The sequence below is a fragment of the Medicago sativa genome, chromosome 5, assembly GCF_051527215.1.
Source record: "Medicago sativa cultivar Bolivia chromosome 5, Bolivia_mono, whole genome shotgun sequence".
NCBI classification, from domain to species: domain Eukaryota; kingdom Viridiplantae; phylum Streptophyta; class Magnoliopsida; order Fabales; family Fabaceae; genus Medicago; species Medicago sativa.
The window spans coordinates 71417770-71442056 of record NC_140753.1 but is presented as its reverse complement, the minus strand read 5'-3'; the positions used below and the strand labels follow the sequence as shown (position 1 = coordinate 71442056).

General features: G+C 34.9%; 1 long non-coding RNA gene and 1 pseudogene across 2 annotated transcripts; both read right to left on the bottom strand.

Annotated features, from left to right (window-relative positions):
• Positions 1 to 9034: 9034 nt before the first annotated feature.
• LOC146924629 (uncharacterized) lies at positions 9035 to 9656 on the bottom strand. The gene is made up of 2 exons (XR_015010219.1): positions 9543 to 9656; positions 9035 to 9426 (listed from the first exon to the last, which is right to left on the bottom strand). It is a non-coding gene; the product is annotated as an uncharacterized LOC146924629 (long non-coding RNA).
• Positions 9657 to 16710: 7054 nt separating this feature from the next.
• Positions 16711 to 17329, bottom strand: LOC146924628 (deoxyuridine 5'-triphosphate nucleotidohydrolase-like; annotated as a pseudogene). Its single transcript, XR_015011196.1, has 2 exons — positions 17170 to 17329; positions 16711 to 17071 (listed from the first exon to the last, which is right to left on the bottom strand). The product of XR_015011196.1 is annotated as a deoxyuridine 5'-triphosphate nucleotidohydrolase-like (transcript).
• Positions 17330 to 24287: the final 6958 nt, after the last annotated feature.

Below are 24287 nucleotides of genomic sequence, written 5' to 3'. Positions count from 1 at the left end.
AAGTTTCAGAATCTACATCAAACATGCAAAGCGCACCAGAATCTGGGTCAGTCTACAAAGAAAAGACTATGGATATTCCATGGAAATCCTTAATAGTTCAAGTAGAATCACCGGTGGATTTTGCTTCACTCAAGAAGTACGAAGTGAAAATGGAAGGATTGATAGAAACTCAGAAGCTGTCTGAGTATTTCAAGATGCTAAATGGGCCAACGTATGTGAACTTGGTCAAGGACTTTTGGTTAAGAGCTGAAGTGTACAATGAAAAGCCTGCAAAAGTCGTAAGCAAACAATCTGGGTCAAAGAAAGGGAAAATGACCATGGATATGAATCCTACATCATTTGATAGCTTAGAAATAAGGTCTGAAGTGATGGGCATTCCTATAACCATCACTGAGGACGTTATAGCTAAAGCTTGTAGAATGAATGCAGAGGGAAGATTCCAAGAAATAGTCAAGAAGGAAGATGTCCTGCTACGAGGTTACTACAACACCCTTCTGGGTGGGAAGAAAGATGCCAAGCCTTCTGAAATGGAGATTCACAACAGGATGTTGGTGAAATTCAGTAATGATTGCTTCTTTCAAAGAGCAGGAGGGTCTGATCAACCTAACAACCAACAGAAGCTAGCAATTTACTTCATGGCTATTCTGGAAAAGATAAACTTCCCAAGATATGTAATGGATCATCTCTGCTGGGCTATAAATGAAAGCACTATCAGAGGAAGGAAGCAAGTGCCTTATGGAAGATTATTGTCTGAGATCTTTCATCAAGGAAGAGTGCTGGACTTCTTGAGAAATACAAGGAGTGCTTCTGATAAATGCTTCGAAGTGTCTACTGCTGAAAGGACTATCAGTAGCAGGAGATTATTCTCTATGAAGTTTATCAAGAAAGCCCCTGAAGATGAAAAGTGGTTGGAGATGACCACAGAAGAAACTGAGATTATCAGGAACTTTCCTTCAATCTTTGAGGAAAGTAATCCTGAAATCTTGGCTAAATCAGTAGCTGAGTATGTCTTGGAAGAAGATGCAAGCACTCAGGAGGAAGTTGTTCCTGCTAAAGTGAAGAAGGTTAAGAGTGCTACTGCATCAGAAGCAGTTACTGATAAGGGAAAGCAAAAGAAGGACGTTAAAAGAAAGAGGGGAAAAGCTGAAACAGTTTATCACAAGGAAAAACTGGATGAAGCTTTGGATGAAATAGAAAAGGAAGAAGCTGAGCCTAAGCTGAAAAGAAAGAAGGCTCCACTTGATATGAAAAGCTCTATGGTTCAAGTGACTCCAGCCATGAAGAGAATGACTAAGGAACATTCTGATGATTTCCTAGCAAATAGGCGAGAAGCAAAAGCTCTGAAGGATTTTGAAAGAGAAGAGCAAGGACAGATGGATCAGAATGAGAATCCTAGAACTCCAGAAGCTGATGTTTCAGGATCTGTTCCTTCAGCTGGCGCACCAGATGCTATCATGTCAGTAGCTGGCTCTTCAGTCAAGGTAATTCAGATTCTAGTTACTTCTACCCCCATCTCATCCTCTTCACCACCTGCACCTGAACCTACAGAAGACACTTCTGTCTTAGACAACCTTGCTCTCCATTACTCAGGTGAGTTACCTATAGACAAACCCACCTCAGAAAAAGCCTCTGAAACAACTCCAGAAGCAGTTGCTTCTGAAAATGTTGTTTCAGAAAACCCCCATCAACAAACACCTGAACCACATAAACCCACAACACCCCCACAATCACCATTAGCATCCATTGACCCCCAACTCAACAATCAAACAACAACTTCACCACAACAATCACCAACTGAAACTGAAACTGACTTTCAACATTTACCTGAACACTCCCCAGAACCAACTCCCATGGATATTGACAACTCTCAAGTCAATGTCTAAGACCTAACCTCTACCGCACACATTGCTTCTTACCAGCCTTCATCTTCAACCACACAAACACACATTACCATTCCAGTTCCTAACCCTGTTCAGGACCTTACTCACAAAGATTCTGATCTTGAAACCCTTGAACAACCACCCACAAACATCCTGGAATCTGGATATATTAACTATGAGCTTCTCACAATCCTAAGTCAAATGCATAATCTGGTGGATCAAAGAAGGTCAATTGATCTCACCAGTGCATATGAAGATTCCTGGGCATCACTTCAGAACCGGGCAGCTGAGCTTATTGAAGACATAAAGTGTTATACCCTAATTTTGGACCTAAAAATACTAACTCAATTCTTCTTTTCTTGCATTCCAAGTCATTTGAACTGTCTCTGATCAATTACATCTTTCTCTGCATTTTATTTCAATATTATTTGCAAAATTCATGGAAAAAGGGCATTTTAGTCATTTCCTATGTCAAAACTTCTTTCAGTCTTTTAAAAATTTGTTTGAGTCTTTTCATTTGGTTTGAATAAGTCTCTGTTTCGTTCTATGTCAGAATCCATTTCAAAAATTGCATTTGAAGTCATTTTGAGTCAGTTTTGCCCTAGGGGCATTTTGGTCTTTTCATGTGTCAAAACTCTATTTAAATTCTAAAAATTGTCTCTGAGTCTCTTAACTTTGCTTGTATAAACTCTTGCTTTAATCCCTTGTTAAAAAATCATTTTAAAATTGCATTTGAGTCATTTCGAGTCATTTTAGTCCCTAGGGGCATTTTGGTCATTCCAACTCTGATTCGTTTTAATCTGCTTTGTTGCTTTTTATCGTCTCGCTTTACGTTAATTTTCAATTTACTTTTTCAGTTCAATTTTAGTTTAATTTTCATTTTGGTCCTCGTACTTTTGTTATTTTGCATTTTAATCCTTTTTAAGTTTGTTAGAGTCAAAGTCAAGGTTTGTTACAAGTCAAGTGCCACATGGCATTGTTTCATTGGTCCAAGCATTCCCACATCACCTATAAATAGGTCAAAGTTGGTCAAGGTTCAACAACTAATCATTTTTCACAAAAAACTCCACAAAAAATCATCAAAATTCATATTTATTTTCTCTCAATTTTCCCTCTCCTCTAACTAACTTTCTCATCCCTAACAAACTTCCAACCACCACTCAAACCACCCTAACTAACTCTTCATCCACCACATTCATCACTTCAACCACCATAAACAACCACATTCATCACTTCAACCACCAAAAACAACCACAAAACCATTACAACTTCATCTTCAATAACCTTCCACCATAGCCAAAAGCATCGACAATATCCATAACCGCTACGTCTTCACCCTAACCACAACTCTACTGATTCTGTTATTCTTCCAGTTACTACCAAAGATTCAACGAAATCTGGATTAACGCATTCTCTAACAATCAAGCTTGATGAGAAGAACTTTCGGTTATGGAGCCAGTAAGTTAACGGTGTCATCATGGCACACGATATTCATCGTTTTGTTCTCAATTCAAAGATTCCACTGCAATTCGCATCTGAGAGCGATTGCCTTCAAAACAAGATCTCCGACGAATATCAACTGAATCGGAGTTGATGAAGTTCGACGAGAGGAAGCTCGGAACCGCAAACAACAACGCCGAATCCGACGAACTCCAGCAACAATTCACCACAAACAGAATTGGATCGGAGCAAGGAGAAAGAAGATGACGAAGACGAAGGTTTCGTTCGCGAGTCTCGTTTGAAGGCTCTGTTGCTGCTGATCAGGAAGGTGCAACCGAATTTAGAGGATTGAGGAACAGAGGTAACTGCGAATCAGTTTTGCTTCCCTCTCTCTTTCGTTCTTCCGCATCCTTTTGTTCTTTCTTCGAATCTGAGTTTAAGTTCAGCAATTTTGAGGCAAGTTTTTCGAAGTTTAAGTGCAGATTTGTCTTCAACATCAAAAAGGATCTATGAATCTGTGTTTGATTTTAAAACCAGAGCACTTTGATTTCTCCGGTGCGGTGGCGCCGCCTGTTAGGCCGACCACTACCGCACCGGTATTTGAAAGCAGTAGTGGAGTTTATGTGTTGGTTTGGGAAGGAGATCGATTAACGGGGGTGAACATGGAGAGGAAGAAGATTACGTTTGTCTTCTTTTAACAATAACAACTTATATTTTTGACCCATGCTCCATGCCAACCGACCCATGGCTGACCCATAACCCAAGCCCATATGCAGTTTGCTTCTAAGCCCCATGTCTACTATTTTGCTACTGTATATCCCCTTGCATGTTCATTACACCCCTGTGTGCCTAAAATTTTTCCATAAAAATCCCAAAAAATTCGTGCAATTATCTTCTTGTTTTCTTGATGAATGTTGATATTTTTTTTTTGCATATTAATCTTGATAAAGTTGTGTGAGGAATATTTTGTGTTTTTGTGATTCAAATGTGGTTTAATTCTTGTGCAATTTTTGTTAAAGCTTCTAAGTTTTTTGTGAACTTTTTCTTAACTAATTTTGGGTACCTGAGACTCAACTTTTGGAATGTATGTGCTTGTCAAATTCCTTTCAACAGATACGTGTCGTCTCTTGCACTCGATTTCCAATTTTTCCTCTCTTGTTTTTTAATGTTCTAATGGACTTTAGGTACACATGAAGCTTTATGTGTTTAATGCTTTTTTGGTCTTTTGTGTGTTAATTTTCACCCTTCAAAAATACTTTAAATACGTGCTTGATACAATTTTATTGTTCTATGTTTCTATGTGAATTTGCCTCTTGTATGTTCTATATTTCTATGCTTTTTACCATTTCAAGTGCTTATAAAAAAACTCTCCAAAAAACTCTATGTGATTGTATATACTTCTAGTGCACTTTGTTAGTTTTTTTCTACCATTTCTTTTATGCAACATTTCCATCATATCATGCATTTTTGTTCACTAACCCCTTTATTTCCATCTTGTGTTTTTTAGCTTTATTCTCCTTGCAATTCAATTTCATGCAAAGATTAGAATGTAAAACTTAGGAATTTTTGTAATATTTTTCTTATGCTTTTTAATTCTTGCAAGACCATAGAATGTATCTAGGCCAATGATGTAAAGGACAATGGACTCTAATGATGTACACCGACACAAGCACCGACACATGCACAGCATCACATGGATACTTTAGATGTATGCTTAGGGAATGTATGTTTAGATGTATGCTTAGGAGTCACGATACTTAGAAAAATTCTTTTTCCCAAAAAAATATGAACAACATCATTCAAATAATTTTCCAAAGAAACCTTGGGATCAAAATCCCATTGAATTTTCCTTTTTTTTCTTAATCAAATTTTAATGAACCTTAACCATACTTAGACCACATTTTGCAAAATAACTAATTCAACCTCACAATTTCATAATCTCATGCCCTTGAGGCCTCTCCCTTATTCTTCAAACTCCAATTTTCAAATTTAAAATCAACCAACAAAAACAAAAACATTTTTGGAAGCGAACTACGACGGATTTGATCCCTTAAACGGGTACGTAGGCAAGGAACAAAATTCCTTCAATTCGAATAAAATAAAAATTCAAACACATTCTTCTCCCTCCAATTCTTCACTTAGAAACTCTTAGGTTTAAATAAACACTTTCAAATAGCATTTAAAAATGAAGCGCGCGCGTAGAAATTAAAGATGGTTCCTATAGGATACTATAGTCGTTATGGGTGCCTAACACCTTCCCGTAGCGAAAACAACTCCCGGACCTCGATTCTCAAAGGGTTTTGCTTACTTTTTCCCTTCCCAAGAAAAAATGAGATATCACCGGTTAAAAAGGTTCAAACGTAATCAATGTTTGACACCCGAAAACCAAGATAAAACATAAAGGCTAAGTGCATCAGAGTCAAGCAAGCTTCAGTCAGAAGGCTTATGGAAAATCTGAATCAGAGTCTCAGAGTTAGAAATCCTACACTGCTCCTGGCAACCAGCCCTTCTTCTTAGAAATGGACTACTTGACCAGAGAAGCAAGGTTGTGTAAGCTTCTGAAGAAACAGATGGCACAGCAGCAGCAAGAGGCTAGAGAAAGGGAACAGGCTCTTCTCCAAAGGCAACAATTTCTTGAAGAACAATTGCAGAAGAAAATTGAAGAAATGGAGAAGATGAAGAAACAACAACAAACCAACCCTTAGTTGCACACCTTAGTGTTATCTTTTGTTTGTTGTTTGTTTTAAATTCTTAGTCCTTGCTTCTGAAACCATCTTGTTTTATTTCTCTATGCTTCTGAATGCTTAATGGTTCTGACTGCTTAGCTGCTTCTGATTTATGTATAATGCCTGGATATTCTTGTTCATATACATTGCTCTGATTGACTTAGTTATTTTCCTATTATACTCTCTTCATGTTTGAGTTTTTCTCAAATCTTTTTGTCTTTTATGCTTTTTTTTTCAATTTTTTTGATAATGACAAAAGGGGGAGTATATGTGACAAGTATTTAAAGGCTCTGAGCCCCATTAATGGCATTTGAAATTTTTGAAAAACTTCTATCATTTTTTACCTTATTGGTATAAGCTATGAACGAAAGAAGGAGTATCAAAATTCAAGTAAAATTAATTGAACCATTCTTCTTATCTATAAGTTAATTCTTTCAATGATTTTTTTTTTGGCTCTGATAATTTTATTGTGCGAAAAAAAAAATGAATTTAATTAACCTGGATAGAACTTAAGGGGAGCTTACAAACCTCACCTTAAAGACTATCAGACTCAGGGGGAGTTTGAGCTTACAAACCTCAGATTCTGAGCTTACAAACCTCAGAACCCCAAAGTCAACTTGTTAATTAGATTAACAACAATTGATCAATTTTTAAATACTTTTGTTTGTCATCATCAAAAAGGGGGAGATTGTTGGAACAAAATGTGTTTAACAATGAACCTTAAAGAGTTTTGATGATAACAAGGTATTAAAAATTGTAAATTGGACTAGCTAATATTTGTTCAAGTGTACAGGACCATAATTAAAAAGTTACATCATCATTGGTTCTGAATGAGCAAATAAAGAGCAAAGGAAACAACAAAAGTTGAAGCTTGGACGCTCCTGAAGGCAACTTGCTACTGAAGAGAAAAAGCGCTACTGAAGTTAAGTCGCTTCTGAAGTAAGAATAGTGCTCCTGAAGACAAGAGGTCCAGAAGTCATTTCATCAGAAGCTGCATCATCAGAAGCTGCAGAAGCTGCCTCATCAGAAGCTATTTCACCAGAAGCTGAATATCAACTGGATTTGCAAAGATTCAAGAATTGAAGAATTATCACTGCAAAAGCTGTCTATTGGATTCGAAAATACAACAAAGGATTAGTGGAGTTTTGCAACGGTCATTTCAAAGGTGTTTGAAGGCATGTGCTTGCAATTTGGACGAAAGCGTTGACATTTGTACGAATTGTACAACCACGTTCTCCACTACTCTGTTTTGTGTCCACGCTACAAGACAAGAAAACAGCTCCAGAATACGGCTTCGCCTGCATAGATGTTCCTTTGGATAAGGAATGGATTTCAAATTAGTTCTTCATAGGACAACAACCAAATCAGACAAAAGATCAAAGGTGAAAGATCAAGCTTCAACAACGACTCTTTGGTATGCTGGCAATTTCACAACGTCTCTTTCACACCTCTATATAAAGGAGTGAAGACCTAGAGATTTGTTAATGCTGAACAACAGACTCTCAATATTTTTACAAGTGCCAAATCTCTGCTGAAATTGTTCTGCATTCACTTAGAATTTCTGTGTCTCAAAGTCATATCTTAGAAATTCTTAAGTCCATTGAGTCTGTATCTGATTTATATTGTGAGCACCTCTGATTGTATATCAAGTGTTCAACCTTAAACAATTTTCTGTGTAATTTTGTTTAGTTAGGAAGTCTCTTGCAGTTGTGCTTGAGCAGGAAGTCTCTTGATTGTGTTCTTGAGCAAAGGAAGTCTCTAGCTTGTGTGCTTGAGCAAAGGAAGTCTCTTGCTTGTGTGCTTGAGCAATTGTAATCAGATATTACTCTTAGTGAAATCTCCTTGGAAGTGCAAGGGGGACTGGACTACTTCCGGATTGTGGAAGGAACCAGTATAATTGCTTTGTGTCGTTCTTCTTCTCTCTCTCTCTCTGTTTTATTCCGCTGCATTTAGATTCTGACCATCACTTCAGAAGCTGTCTCACTTAGCTTCTGATCAGTGTGTTCAGTTTTTAGGAGAAACGAAGAATTTTTCAAAAACAATTCAACCCCCCTTCTTGTGTTTTTCTCACCTTCATATACAATATTTTTTTTTCTATATTGAACTCGTAATCTGTTAACAAACTTGTCCAAATCTGTTATAGGATTTGGATCTAATGGAGCTGAAAAGATCAAAGATTCAAAAAAATTAGCGCAAGCTGAAAAATATAAACGAAACAACACATAAGAGATCAAGAAAGAAGATGAAACATTGTACCCTTCAAGCAGTGCAATGCTAAGAGAGTTAGTGCATCACTTTCCATTGTTAAGTCTAAACTGTTTTGATGTAAAAATGATGGTAGGAGGGGATAATTGGTATGCAATCGTTAATATTGAATGTTTCTCAAGTTAACATGAGGAGAGGATGTGGTTTAAAAGTTTGTAGGGGGTTGTCAATCGAATTGGCATTAACTACGTTTTCAATTGCCATTAAAAGTGTGTTATTCGTTTTCAATTGCATTAAAAGTGTGTTATTGGTTTTCAATTAGCATTAACTAAGTTATATGATTGAAAATGAGGAGTTTGAGAATAGAGATCGAATCAACGGGTGAGATTAGATTAGCATGTTTAGGAGGGAAAAATGCTAGGGATTAGGGCAAATTAGGGCAACATGTTTGCTAACCAAGTCTAGCTTTTATAATAAAGGATAGTTGAATTCAATTTGACTCGAAGTGGTTTCATTACTCTACTAAAATTATAGCAGCATACTAGCACTTACATAAACGGGCTAATAATTTTCCGAGAAAACCATGACAATGGTTTTGAAGTAGAGTTGGTGACAAAATGAATACAAAAACGCCAATATGATGATTGTGCCTCTGAATTTTGATGAAAATCACAGGAAAACATTGCCATGAACTCAACAACAGAGTAAAATTGCCATGGCATGAAAACGTGCAAAACGTGATTGACTGATGCAACAACTCAATGCAAACTAACAGACTACATATTGTGTATAGATTCAATAAACGGTTCTAGTGAAACTTATCAAAAATTAAATAGAAGCATATGGTTCAGTGATGCTAATCACACAAATGTGCATGGTGTTTGACATACATGAATAACATCAAGTTAGACCATAAAGTATCTCCATCTCTCACTGAAACACACCAAACATGAAAGAAGAAACGAGAAGAGTAGAGGGGAAGGGAGGAAACTATCAGCAAATAACAGTCTAATCAGCCGCTTGAAAATGGCCAATAACTCAACTTCAATTTTGTTGAATGCGACAATGTCACAGCTCTGTACATACTCGTTAATTGGCTCAACATACAAGATCATCGATAATGGTCAACATGAATTGCAGCTTCTTGATTCCGTATCCAACAGCAACCAGCTTGGCTGTAACAAATGCAACAAACCACTTCAGTCACATAGGAATTAATTTTTTTTTATAGAAGGTAGATTACATATATATGCGTGAGAAAGATTGAAGCAATTTCAAGTTTTTAACATACATGCTCCCCAGGTTAAACCGGGAATTTCAACGCTGCGAACAGCCTCTTCCAGCTTCTTCATGTCTGTCTCATCATCCCATGGCTTAACATCAAGCAGATTGGAAGACTTGCCTAAGAAAAAAAGAAAATGATGAGTTTCAAACAGTTCAAGCAAGAAAATATATTTATACTTATAGTCTTTATGAGTCTGTCCTAAGTTAAGTCTCCATAACTTTCAACCATGTAACAAAACATTTCCTACCCTCCATAATAGTTATTTTAATCAGACAGTAATTCATTCTTCATAGAATAATGTATATTGCATCAAATATGCATGAAAAAGATTGATGAAAATTTTAAGTTTGTAACAGACATGCTCCCCAGGTTTAAGAAAAAGATTGATGACTTCAATACAAGATATATAGTACCAGTTGTTATCTAAAACTTGTCGCAATAATAATCTCACAAAAAACACTTTTTCAAAAGTTAATTTGAGCCAATCTGACTTCACTTCAGGATTTCTTTTTCTTTATATATAAAAAGATCGATTGCCATCTCAATTACTTTTCCTTCTCGAATATTCAATCAAAGATAAGTGGGCTAAAAAAAGCACTAGATGTATGGTGTTTTAGTCCCAGATCGCTAGTAAAGAAACATAACATAAGTGAAGTTTTTCTATATATAACATCACGATACTTTATCAAGTGTATTTGTAAGAGGAGTGTCCACTGTTGTCCCAATGACATTACTCATTTTCAATTGCATACGATATAATATAAAATTTGTGTTGCATGCAGAGGTGATTTGAGTAAGGCCATTGTTTGTGATGGCAAAAATTGAGTTTAAAATTCCTTCATACCACAACTTTGTTGGGCCATATGGCACGACAACACATTTTTATGTATAAGTTGATTTGGCCTTGTAAAAATTACTTTGATTTAGTAGCTCTTCAAAAAAAAAAAAAATTGTAGATAGATTTATTCAATTCGTTTATGTTATTTAACTTCTTTTGTCTTTGTGAATTTAACTCAGTTGGTAGAGACAATACATAGTATATGCAAGATTCAGGGTTCAAACCACGACCACCACCAAGAAAAGTTATTTAACTTCTTAGAGAGGAGTCGAACCTAGATTCATAATCACTAGATCAATTTGAATGCAACTCTCACCGGTTCCCTAATAGTGTTTTTTATTATAAATAAATTTAGTAGTTTTGTTTTTTAATGATAATTGTTAAGTAATTAATCATTAAATTTTTTTTTGATGGAGTTGAACCCACAATTTTTTTTTTTTGTGTCTTTAACCTATGTATATAAGTTTATCGCTCAAAAATTACTAAACAAACAATATCACTCTATACACATTAAAAAAAAAAATATCACTCTATAAATTTATTATCTTTTGTATGATTTGTATCACTCATATAATCCCATTTTAGAGCATACTTTGAAGAGGGTTGGAATTTCTAATGCACAAGTTAGGAGCTTGTCATTTGTGATCATTTTTACTTCAGCTGTGCTATATGGTGCAATTGATACAAGTACGACCTGCACACGATAAACGGTGGTTGTGGTTTATATTTTTGAAATAAATAAAAGTTAAAATCAAAATCCAATCCAATGGCTATTATAAATAATCTAATGGATATAATTCATTCGTTGCTTTTCGTTTCTCTGCCATCGTACCAAGCAGCTTTTTCCTTTTTACTTGTTAGATTTTCAAATTCATTTTCTTCCGTATAAATCATGATACCATCTCAAACCTAGTCAAATTATCCTAATCAAAATGCGTTCGAACCCATAAAAAACATCAACAACCCTTTGCATTAAGGAATTAAAGCTTTCAGAAATATCCATAATTTCATCTTCCTTCAACATTATATGTTGGTTGAGCAAGACAATCAATTTGTTTACTCTTTAGCTTTGGTCTATATTAGCGTAAACATTACAACCTAGTGGCCATATAAATTCCTAACTTCCAATGAAATTTGTAGAGACCACAATCTTTAGCTCATTCATATTAGGAAATTGTTCATCACATACTTGAATGGGTCTTGTTAACCGGTGCCCCCGGGGCACTGGTTAAGGAATCCATAAATAGAATTTCTGTCTTGGAAATATAAACTGCCACTTTTTATCAAGTAATAGTTACATTACTTTTTGATGAAAACTTACTTTATTTGGTGCTTAACCAATGCCCGGGGGCACTGGTTAACATTCTCCTAAAGGAGTTATCATCATTACGTAGACACAGTCTTGGTGATTTTCGTAGTGCTGCAGCATAGTGGGAACCCTACTGATAATTAAGAGATAGAGTCATGCTTTGGGGCCCTTACTGATTGATAGGTATTTCCTAGAAATTGATTTATCTTTATGCACCGATTCCTCTTTAAATCAAGTTCGATTTAATAAGAAAAAAAAAAATGTCACATGAGGTACTTTATTTTAACTTTTGTGTCAAATTAATAAATGATTTATTTTCTTGTCAAATAAGTTTATTTATATTTAAATAAAAACAGTTACAGGGATATATCCACCAAAATATACAACATTGTGCATAATATTCACCAAATTATAAATCACCTTGAGCATAATATTGATGTTGAGTGGTGTCACATTCTTTGTATGAAAAATTGAAAATATATACCAGAAATGGATGGAAAATGATGTCGGCCTAATGGTGTATAAATATTTAAAAACACAAAGTAGTGACTTAACAAGGAAAGAAAGAAAATTAATTTACACAAAAATTAAGAAAAATGGCCCATATGCAATCATATTTGAGACATATTTTTAGTCAGTCATGAGAGTTTAGTCATTTTCGTTGGACTCAACTTCATTAACGATGGACTAATTAATTTTATTAACTGAAAATGAGTTTACTATCTTGAACTTAAATATGATGGGTCATTAAAATATTCAAACTTATATTTAGAAAAATTCTGGTCATGCATGAGGGACATATAATAGATGTCGTCAGTATTGTAAAATTTGAATGGATCCACCAAAATTAGGCAGGACCATTGATCATTGAAGTAGATAGATAGTCTTGCCTATACCGGAAACAATATGAAATAGCCTTTAAAAACCACGACAGGGTGATGATATATGAGTAATGATATTTTGACATCCATTTGATGACAACTTTGTTGACAACCTTGTTTTTCTCACTTCTTATTGGTCAAAAACAATGGAGAGAGAAAAAGGAAGAGAGAGGATAACAACATCATGTGAGTATGAGAGAGAAAGTTGTCCAAAAGTTGTCAAAATAACATTTCTCATGATATATATATGTCCTAGTATAATTGATTTTGTCCTTTAATGTATTTTTAGGCCTAACAACTTTATGCCACCCTTTTATACAAGTAAGTCATGAATACTGATTTGGACATTTGTTTGACCTGAAACTTTAGCATTTTAATTTTAATCACTATTTTTCAATATGCTATTTTAAATTTTTATGTAGTATGTTGCATGAAATGTGTTGATAAATTTGTTGTATATGTTTTTAATATAAATAAAAATAATTGAAAAACGTTTTAATGAGATGGTAAAAAATCTCTTCTACCTTGATCAGATATCTTTAATTTGAATATAATCAGGAGAGTGCAACAATGTTAAATCTATTGATGAGAGTATTTTTGAAAGATTAGTCTCTAAATTTGCTCACAGAGGATACAAAGTTCACATAAAATAGCATAAACAAAAAAAATAAACGGTCAATTTGATCCCTAAACTAACATTCTTTTATCAAGTTAATCCCTAAACTATTAAAATCAACTAAAATATCCTAAAGATATGAAAAATACATCAATTTAGTCTTTAAACTATCATGAATGAGGGACTAAATAGCTATTTTATTAATAAAGGGCTAAATAGTTAGATGAGAGAATAACTTATGCATCTTTTATTCTTGTAAATACTCTTAACTGGTTATCCTCTTTAGCACACCTTGTACGGGGATAATTGCAGTTGTTATTATATATATATATTCCATTTTTGTTTGTTAAAAAAAAAAAAACTTATGCATCTTTTAATTGATTTTAATGTTTTTTTTAAGAAATTGATTTTAATAGTTTAGAGACTAAATTTGCGAAATGTTGATAGTTTGCGAACTAAATAGTCTATTTATTCAAGTAAAAATAGTAGATGTATGACTTTTTTTTTTGGACAAAATGATAACAATCTCCCAAAATTGGATATATGATTAAACAAATAAGTTTCTGATTTAAGCAATAAAGACAAAAGACAATGAAATTTCGAGTGTTCATTAATAATCACAATAAAACCATTGAAAGATTGCTTTGGAACAAGAAAAGTGTTTATTTTAAAAAAATAAAAATAAAAATAAAAATTAAAAAAAATCTGCAGCCAGGAATCGAACCCGGAACCCAGAATTCAATTATCGAATTATCCAAGATGAGCTACTGCGGAAGACTTGACATTTAACGCAAAATAAACTATAATATACATAGAGTATCTAAACAATTTTGGACTATTTTAGAGTCTATTTAATATGCATTAACAATATAAAAGAATTGTCATGTAAATACAATTGAAATGGTAAAATAGGACAGGGATATTTAATTTCTTAGGGTGGACTCGTACTCACAATTGTCCACTTCTTAATATTTAGTGTGTGCGCCTTTAACAACCACAAAAAATGAAGCTTAATCTTATCAAGAAAGTGATAAAAAAGACAATTCTTTTGATTTTCTTTTGGAGAAGATACGAGAGTTCCTCTCCTTCCAATGGAATTTCCCTCCTCAAATTATTCAATGGTTTCCAACAATTTCTAATCTTGCCAATCTGATTCACATCCCTTTGGAAGACACTGAAGATGAGCTCCTTTGGAAGCATTTAGAATCAGGTGACTTACAATTGAAGGAAGCTTATAATTTTAAAAATCAGCAATATCAAGAGGTATATTGGGCTAAAACTATTTGGAGTTGTGACATTGCCCCTTCTATATCTCTCTTTGTGTGGAGATTAATGCATGGGAAAGTTCCCACTGATGAAAAGTTGATGAATAGAGGTTGCCATATCCCCTCTATGTGTTCTCTTTATGGTGCAAATGCTGAGAGAACTTCGCGGTTAGAGTGTTTCTTGTAGTGTTTTTTTTCAGTGTCCTTTTGCGGTTAGAGTGTGGTCTTGGTTTGCTTGTGCTATTGATAAGGTTCTGCAATTCTCTTCTATCGAGGATATGTGGAATCTTTGTGATCTTTCATGGTCACCGCAATGCAAGGTAGTGATTACAGCAGCTTTGGTCAACATTCTTAACACTCTCTGGTATGCAAGAAACCAAATGAGGTTCAATAACAACAACATTTCATGGAGGTCTGAAATCTCAATGATATTGGCCAGCACATCTCTTTCAGGTAACTACACAAAGAAAAACTCTAATAACTCTATCAGAGATTTTACTATTCTTAAACAACTCAAAGTTTCTATACATCATCCGAAAGCTCCTCAAATCATAGAGGTTGATTGGCACCCCTCCTGCTAGTTGGATCAAATGTAATATAGATGGAGCATCTAAAGGTAATCCTGGCCCCTCTGCTTGTGAGGGTATTTTCAGAAACCATGAAGCAAACATGCTTATTTGTTTTGCGGAACCACTTGGCATTTCATCTTCTTACAAGTCTGAGCTTTGTGGAATCATGACAGCGATAGAAATTGCTCATCAGAACCATTGGAACCAAGTTTGGTTTGAGACAGACTCTTCCTTGGTAGTTATGGCCATTAAGAACTCTTCACTTATTCCTTGGAGCCTTAGAAACAGATGGAGTAATGCAATGACTCAGCTTAGTGCTATGACTTTCATTATCACTCATATTTATAGGAAAGGGAATCAAGTAGCGGACATCTTGGCCAACTTTGCTTTAGATTATGATCAAAAAATGTATTGGCAGGAAACACCTCTTTTTATTAGAGAATCTTTTGGAAAGAACAAATTAGGTTGGCCTAATTTTAGATTCTGTAACTAACTTTTTGGGAGTTTTGGCCTAGTCCCCTCCTTGTTTATATCTTTTCTTTTTAATATATTTTGGGTTGGTTAGCTCTCTGCTACCAACTTTTACTTAAAAAAAATGATCCAGCGACAAGTCAACCAGATCACATGAAAAACATTGACTAATATCCCTCATGAACAAATGAGAACCACCAAATTGCATTGTGTGCATGGAGACATCTCCCAGAAGAACAGAAGAAATCACCAACCAATGTAAAACACAAGTCCAAATGCTTCTAAATAAATTATATTCCGATAACAAATGATTTATATATTCCTCTTTTCCGCCCATCAGAAAACAAAAAAGAGCCCGAATGAACAACCCCACGACGAGGCTAATTGTCTTTGATCGGAATCCTCTTATTCAAAGTTCTCCATGCAAGAAGAGATACTTTAAGAGATATTGTTTTGTTCCAAACTAACTCTATAGCGGGGTACAGTCCAGCTGCTCATTTTGTATCATGAATATGGTAAACTTCTTTTTTTAACTGAATGTCCTTCATGTGGATAATATTTCCAAATACATTTATCTGCCATATTATCATGCGATAAAAAAAACCAATAAAGAACAAGACTCCATAACCTTCCCCTCTTCCCAAACAAATATATCATTATTTGTTTTTTGTCTGCATAAAAGTATATTTTTCTTTTCCGTATGCAAAATTTAACTATATTAAAATTGATCTCTATAATATATAAATATTTGATTTTAGTTCCTCTGATGTTAGAGAGATAAAAGACTAAAATAAATATTACAAGATATAACAAGGACATATTTTATATGAACAAATTTTGTAGGCGCTAAAATAAAAGGCTTAATAGCACTTTTGGCACCCTATGTTTGCAAAAGTTGCGATTTTGGCCCCCTATGTTTAAAAACTACAAAACCGCCCCTTATGTTTCGGTTTCGTTGCACTTTTGGCCCCCATGGTCAATTTTGACCTGGTCCACGCTGACATGGCACCCACATCACTTATGTGAGGTGCCACGTGGAATTTATTTTATTTTTTATTTTTTTAATTCATTTTCGTTTTTTTTTCCATTTTTTTTGTTTTGAAAAAATTAAAAAAAAGAAATGGAAAGAGAGGGTCACAACCAAACCATGCAAACACCTTCCACTAACCAAATCACCCAAATTCCTTAACACAGCAAAATAGTAAGTATAAACAAGAACATAAAATGAGAAAATACTCAATAATATTCTCAGAATAGGTTCCTTAACACAACAAAATAGTAAAGATTAACACATACCCCAACTACACACACTGTTAAAATCAATCATTTTTCTAACTCAAACTCAAACCCCAGTAGATCCAAAACCACCTTCACCTCTAACAGTAGAATCCAAATCCAAAACCTCGGAAACTTCCGGAGTAATAATCTTCTCAATAATCAACTGAGCAACTCTATCACCAACTTTCACTTCAAAATCAACATCAGAATGATTAAACAGTATAACCCCAACAGGTCTCTGTAATCAGCATCAATCACTCCAGCACCAACGTCAATCGAATGCTTCCATGTCAACCCCGATCTCGGCGCTGCAAAAATCATTCAATTCAATTAAAAACCCTAAATTTCAAAAACCCTAAAAGTCAAAAACCTGAAATTGGAAAAGGGGAAAATAGTAATTAATTACCAACACGAGCATAGGTTCCTTCAGGGACGGAGATGGAGAGATCTGTGGGGATGAGAGCTTTGCCGCGAGCCGGAACCTTTGAATCGGCGGCGCTGGAGAGATCGTATCCGGCAGAGAGAGGGGAGCCGCGAGAAGGTATAACCGCTCCATTTGTTTCAGGTTACTTCTTCCAATTGATGAGCTGAAAGGAAGGGAATGGAAGAGTGTGGAAGATGAAGATGGTTGTTGAGAGTGTCGTAGAGAGATATGAGTTTGGCGGCGATGAAGGGGTTGGTGGAGTTGCCGGTGGTGACTGTGACGGCGTGGAATGGGAGGAGAGATCGAAGGGTTGTGATGCGCTTTGAGAGAGAGATGAGTTCGCCATGGTCGAGTTTCAGCATACATATTCGCATCATCATTCTCTATTCATTCATACTCACGTGACCCTCTCTTTCCATTTTTTCTTTTAATTTTTCCAAAAAAAAATGGAAAAAAACGAAAAAGAATTAAAAATAAAATAAAAAATAAAATAAATTCCACGTGGCACCTCACATAAGTGATGTGGGTGCCATGTCAGCGTGGACCAGGTCAAAATTGACCATGGGGGCCAAAAGTGCAACGAAACCGAAACATAAGGGGCGGTTTTGTAGTTTTTAAACATAGGGGGCCAAAATCGCAACTTTTGAAAACATAGGGGGCCAAAAGTGCTATTAAGCCAAAATAAAACTATAGGATCAAAAGTATAATAGGATATTTTGTATTGGAAAATTAAGAAATTATTATTGATTAAATTGACACTAATGATATTTTTTTAACCATCTTTGAGGGATTTGAATTTCGTTCCTTAAAATTTTTTAACCATCTTAGAGGAAGACCTAAGAGAACTATAAAAGAAACTATTGTAAAAGATTTAGAGGTCAATAAGTTGGATCCAAATATGGTTTATGATAGAATACTTTAGTGTAATTTGATCCATGTAGCCAACCCCACTTAATGGGATAAGATTTGGTGTGTAATTTGATCCATGTAGCCGGCCCCACTTAATGGGATGAGATTTGATTGTTGTTGATGTTGACGACAAAACAAGATAAATTTGCAAGAACTAAAATAAAAAAATATATTTTTATATAGATTAAAAGGAAAAAATCCATGTATTTCCAAGGACCAAATATGGGTTAATGTTCGAACATCGGACATCCCACTTATATTGTTTTGTTCATGTGAGTATTACTTAGTTTGTAGTGACAATGCATTGTAATATGTGGGGACGAAGTTCAAAACCTGAACACCCCACTCATTCACTTTAAAAAATGAATTTGATGCACTAGATTAGTTAAAAAAAAAAAAAAGATGTTCATCTAAACCAAAATTAAATTATAAAAGATGAAATTGCTTTATTTATTTTTTACCAAAAACTCAAAAGTACTAAAAATTAAATGAATGACATCACAATTTTACTTTTGGTGAAAAAAAAAAATCAATATCCTCCACATAACTCAAACCAAAAGCCCATTTATATAAAAATAAAAAATTAATTTCCGTAGCCGGGAGTCGAACCCGGATATCTAGCTCAACCTTAATGTTGAGAAAAACTCTGTTTGTGCTACTACGGAATTGTTGTAATTAATGATGCAAATTATTTTATTTATTCTGTGAAGTAAAATCACGCCGTATGGAATGTAATTACAAAATCAGCGAAGAGTTTAATATTTTTGTTTTGATAAGTACACTAATAAAAGTTGAAACATTATAAAAGAAAAGAAGTTTGTTTTTGAGGATAAAAAAAGCTAAAACTAACCAAGTACTGTATAATAATATGACAAATCTTTAGTGAAAACAATCAAAATTCATTAATATAACAAATCTGAATTTGCTAAGTGATACTATCTCTCACTCAAGGAACCCTCCAACATCCACGATTTGATTCACGAACCGATCCACATTATTTATTTTTCACTTCATAGCCTTAAACTAGAGAGTAGTAGTTTTTCTCTCAAAGACACACATTTTTATCTCAATTCGACCTACGGAACAAACTCTAACGGTAGGTCGAATTGAGACAAGGTTAAAGTGGGAATCTCAACGCTAAACAACCTCTTCCCGTTTCTTCAGGTTGGTCTCATCGTCCCAAGGCTTAACATCAAGCATAATGGAAGATTTTTCACTTGATGTGTTTCAAACACTTTAAGCAAATTAAATTTTAAAAGAATAGTTTTAATGATTCTGTCACATGTCTCCATAGTCCATAACTTTCAACCATATAACAAAATGTCCTTACCAGGCCAAAAGAACATGTCAAATTAAGAAGATCAAACAAATTCAATGAAAATTTCTCTAGACAATATGAACTTGATGTAATCTTGATTCAATTTGGCTCATGATACTATGTCAGCAATTTAAATAGAACACTATGAACTCACAAACAAAATACCATTAATTTAGAAACACAAAAGCTTTGCATATGGAACTCGTTGGAGCCTCCTTTTAATTTCTCCTATAGATCTCATAGAACAACAAAGGCAAATTTACTATAGCTATGAAAAGTGACGATGAGAAATTGTTGCACAAGTTTTTTGTCGTAGAGGCCACATTACAATTCTGTCATATCCTTTCAAAAAAAAATTCGGTCATAGACCCGGAAGTAAGTCATGGTGATATTATTACAAATGGCAAGTGTATGAGGTGTAGAAGTAGAGAGTAGAAATCTGGTGTTTTAGTCTCACATCGGTAGAAAAGGTACATAGCATATGTGGAATTATTTTTGTCTTAAATTCGACTGGACAACTCAGCAAGTCTCAGATAGTTTGGAACATAAACAAGTCTTCCCCACTTTCTAATCCCAACCTATAAGTTCTTCAGCAATGGCATGAATTACTATTATGTTGCCAAATCTCTTCACACATTGCTAGTTAGTTTTAATCATAGGTTTTTAATACAAGGTATGTGGCTCATGAGCCTCATTTGTTCCTTATTTTCAAGTCAGAACACAACTTGAATCACTGCAATTTAATTCTTTTAGTACTTACGATCAGTTTGGATTGAGTTTTTTGTTCCATTGTTCTGTCCAAACGGTTTTACACAATCATAAACAGAACAAAGTTGAAGTTTGTTGCACGTGACTTGTTTTCCTCTAATTCACTTGAAGGATTGTATTGTGGATGAGATGGAGAAGTAATGAAATTGTTGATATGAGGACTCAAGTGACAACTTTTCATCCTTATGATGGTGATGTTGCTAGCAACTTGAAAACTAACAAGATTGATGATTTATGTGTGTAAACACTAACACCGAGTCCCACATCGGGGAGAATTGGTGAAACCGTGAGGGGAAGTGGTTATAAATTGAAAGTATATGATATTGTACATCATACTTACTTGGATGGAGTTATTGCATATTGCATCAACTGTATGTAGATTTTGTGTTGTACAAAACACTCGCCGAGTACCGACATTGTTTGTGATGGTATAAATTGAGTCTAAAATTATTCCTTTATACCTTTCTTGACCTTGGTTTTGGTTTTGTTTTTCTGATTTCAAGTTCGGTTCTCTTTCTACTTCTATTTTTTAGTAGGATAATTGTAGTAGGGTTCACAGAGCTAGCTCTACATTTGTTGTGATTTCACTTACATTTGTAGGATAATTGTTTGGTTTATGCCTGCTAATTTTTTGTTGATTAGGTTCCGTAAAGAAGAGATAATCTTACGACCACTAAATTAATCTGATACATAGAATTATTTGACGGCGTAAATGCAACAATACCTTAAAAATTCAGGTTCAGCAATCTTCAATACTTTAAATATATACTTTGATGATGCAACTCTATCATCAAGAATATTGAGTACACTTTCACGATCATTGAAATTAGTCATAACCAAATAAACGAACAATATATTTTGCTTAGACATAAAGTTCAAAGTATAGGCTTTAGTACAATTTGATCGTAACACATATGAGTTGTCAAGTCTTATAAGTTGTTATGAGAAAACAACTATATAAAGAGGTCGAAAGACAAGGAAGCTATATAAAGTGGAACTTGATATCAATGGAACATATAACACACAAACTCACAAACAAACTAACAAAGAACAAAGGAGAGACTTTCTATTGAACCCTATTTTTATTCATGAAAACTTGATACACATGGAGAGGAGAGTTACACAGCCTTTTATAGGCTTAGAATCCTTAATACATAAGCAAAAATGAGGCAGTGCTGCACCTTGTAGAAAGTGGCGGTGCACACTAGATTTTTCTAGGTTGTGCTACACTTAGATTACTTCTTAATGGCTAAGTAATTTACATTGGCGGTTAAAAAACTATTCTAGGTGGTTCTACATATTTCTTTATTTTACTTAATGACTAATCATAAATCTTTAATAGGCAAGTAGTAGACTAAGTCAAATTTTGTAACATTGCATCTCTTCTCCATTATTCTAGATGGCTTGATTTAATTTTTTTTTAACATTGCCTCCCTTAAATCAAGCTTGCATCATTCCAAGCATTTTCTTCAATTTATAAAATGATTCGGTCTTCAACGGCTTTGTAAAAATATCTGCAATTTGCTCTTTAGTTGGACAATACTCGATCACAACTTCTTTCTCAGCAATCAACTCTCGTATCTTGTGAAACCGAATATCAATATGCTTGGACCGTCCATGAAAAACTGGATTTTTGCTTAATGCAATTGCTGACTTGTTATCACAATATATCTCCGTAGGAGTGTTTTGCTTCTGAAGCATCACTTCTAAAATTCTTCTCAGCCACACTGTTTGAGTAGCACAACTGGTTGCTGCTATATATTATGCTTCAGCTGTGGAAAGAGCGACCACATGTTGTTTCTTTGAAGACCATGAAATTATACCGGTGCCTAGATGAAACGCGTACCCTGACGTGCTTTTTCTTGTTTTTATATCTCCTGCCCAATCACTATCTGTATATCCAACAAGCTTCACATCATTATTATTACCATAAAAAATTCCTTCGGTCAGAGTACCTTTAATATAACGAAGAATCCTTTTGGCTCCTTGCAAGTGACTAACACACGGCTCCTCCATGTATCTGCTAAGTAAACCAACTCCATATACTATATCTGGCCTTGTAGCAGTCAAATATCTCAAGCTTCCAATCAAACTTTTATAATGAGTTGGGTCTACCCTTTTACCATCTCTTTCTCTTGTCAGCTTCAACTTTTCTTCAACGGGTGTGGAAATTGGCTTTGATTGCTCCATCTTGAATTTCTTCAAAATATCACTTGCATACTTCTTCTGAGAGATAAAGATTCCATCCTTCTGTTGAACGACCTCAATGCCGAGAAAATAGGACATTAGGCCCAAGTCTGTCATTTCAAAATAATTTATCATAGCCTCCCTGAATTCAACAATCATCTTTGAATTGTTGCTGGTGAATATCAGATCATCAACATAGAGGCACACAATAAGAACATCTCCAGGATCAATGAATTTGATGTAGAGTGTGTGCTCGAATGGACATCTCTGAAAGCCGTTTTGAATGAAATAAGAATCAATCTTTTTGTACCATGCTCTTGGCGCCTGCTTCAAGCCATATAATGCTTTCTTCAATCTATAAACTTTATCTTCCTTTCCTCTAACTACATATCTTGCAGGCTGCTCAACATACACTTCTTCTTCCAAAGTACCATTAAGAAATGCAGACTTAACATCCATTTGATGTATTTTCCAATTTTTCTGAGCTGAGAGTGAAATAAGCATGAGAATCGTATCTAATCTCGCAACGGGAGCAAATATTTCAAAATAATCAATACCTGGTTTTTGTTTGTAGCCTTTAGCCACCAACCTCGCTTTATAGCGATCAATATATAATGCTTTCTTCAATCTATAAACTTTATCTTCCTTTCCTCTAACTACATATCCTGCAGGCTGCTCAACATACACTTCTTCTTCCAAAGTACCATTAAGAAATGCAGACTTAACATCCATTTGATGTATTTTCCAATTTTTCTGAGCTGAGAGTGAAATAAGCATGAGAATCGTATCTAATCTCGCAACGGGAGCAAATATTTCAAAATAATCAATACCTGGTTTTTGTTTGTAGCCTTTAGCCACCAACCTCGCTTTATAGCGATCAATCTCACCATTGGGTTTGTACTTTGTCTTGTACACCCACTTCACTCCTATTGACTTCTTGTTTGCTGGTAATGCAGTCAGTTCCCATGTTTTATTCTTCTCAATTGCATTGATTTCTTCATCCATAGCTTTTATCCAATTTTCTTCACCAGCAGCTTCTTCAAAAGTAACTGGCTCACAATCTGCAAATAAGGCAAAGTTGATAATCTCTTCATCGGATGGATCATTATCAGTACCCGAAACACAATCTTGTAGTCGAGCTGGTAATCTTCGAATTCTTTGTGCTCTGTTTGATGTTTCTGGCTCATCAGGCTCGTCTGGTTCATCAGGTGTTGTATCTACATTCTCAGCCTCCTCTTCATAATCATTTGGAGTGATTATTGGCTCCTTTTGTGACTTTGATGACCAATTCCACATTCCTCCTTCATCAAAAGTCACATCTCTACTAATAATCACCTTTTTGGTCTCTGGATTGTAAAGCTTGTATGCCTTTGAATTTGAGATGTAACCAATAAAGATACATCTCTCGCCTTTATCATCTAACTTTTTTCTGATTTGATCTGGTACATGAGCATAGGCAATACATCCAAAAACTCGGAGGTGCCTGATTGAGGGCCTCCTTCCACTCCATGCTTCTTCGGGAGTCTTCTCTTGAACACTTTTTGTTGGACATCTGTTTAAAATATAAACTGCAGTAGCAACTGCTTCTGCCCAAAATTCCTTTGGCATTTGTTTGGCTTTCAGCATGCATCTCACCATATCCATGATTGTTCTGTTCTTTCTTTCAGCTACTCCATTTTGTTGAGGAGTGTATCTGGTGGTTAACTGATGTTGGATTCCATGTTGCTCAAAGAAATTTGTGCCGACGAGGTATTCTTGGCCTCTGTCTGTTCTGAGTGCTTTGATTGGACAACCACTTTGTTTTTCTACGAACGCTTTGAATGTCTTGAAGGCATCAATAGCTTCTAATTTCTGCTTCAGAAAATACACCCAAGCCTTTCTGCTAAAATCATCAATAAAAGTAATAAAATACCTACAA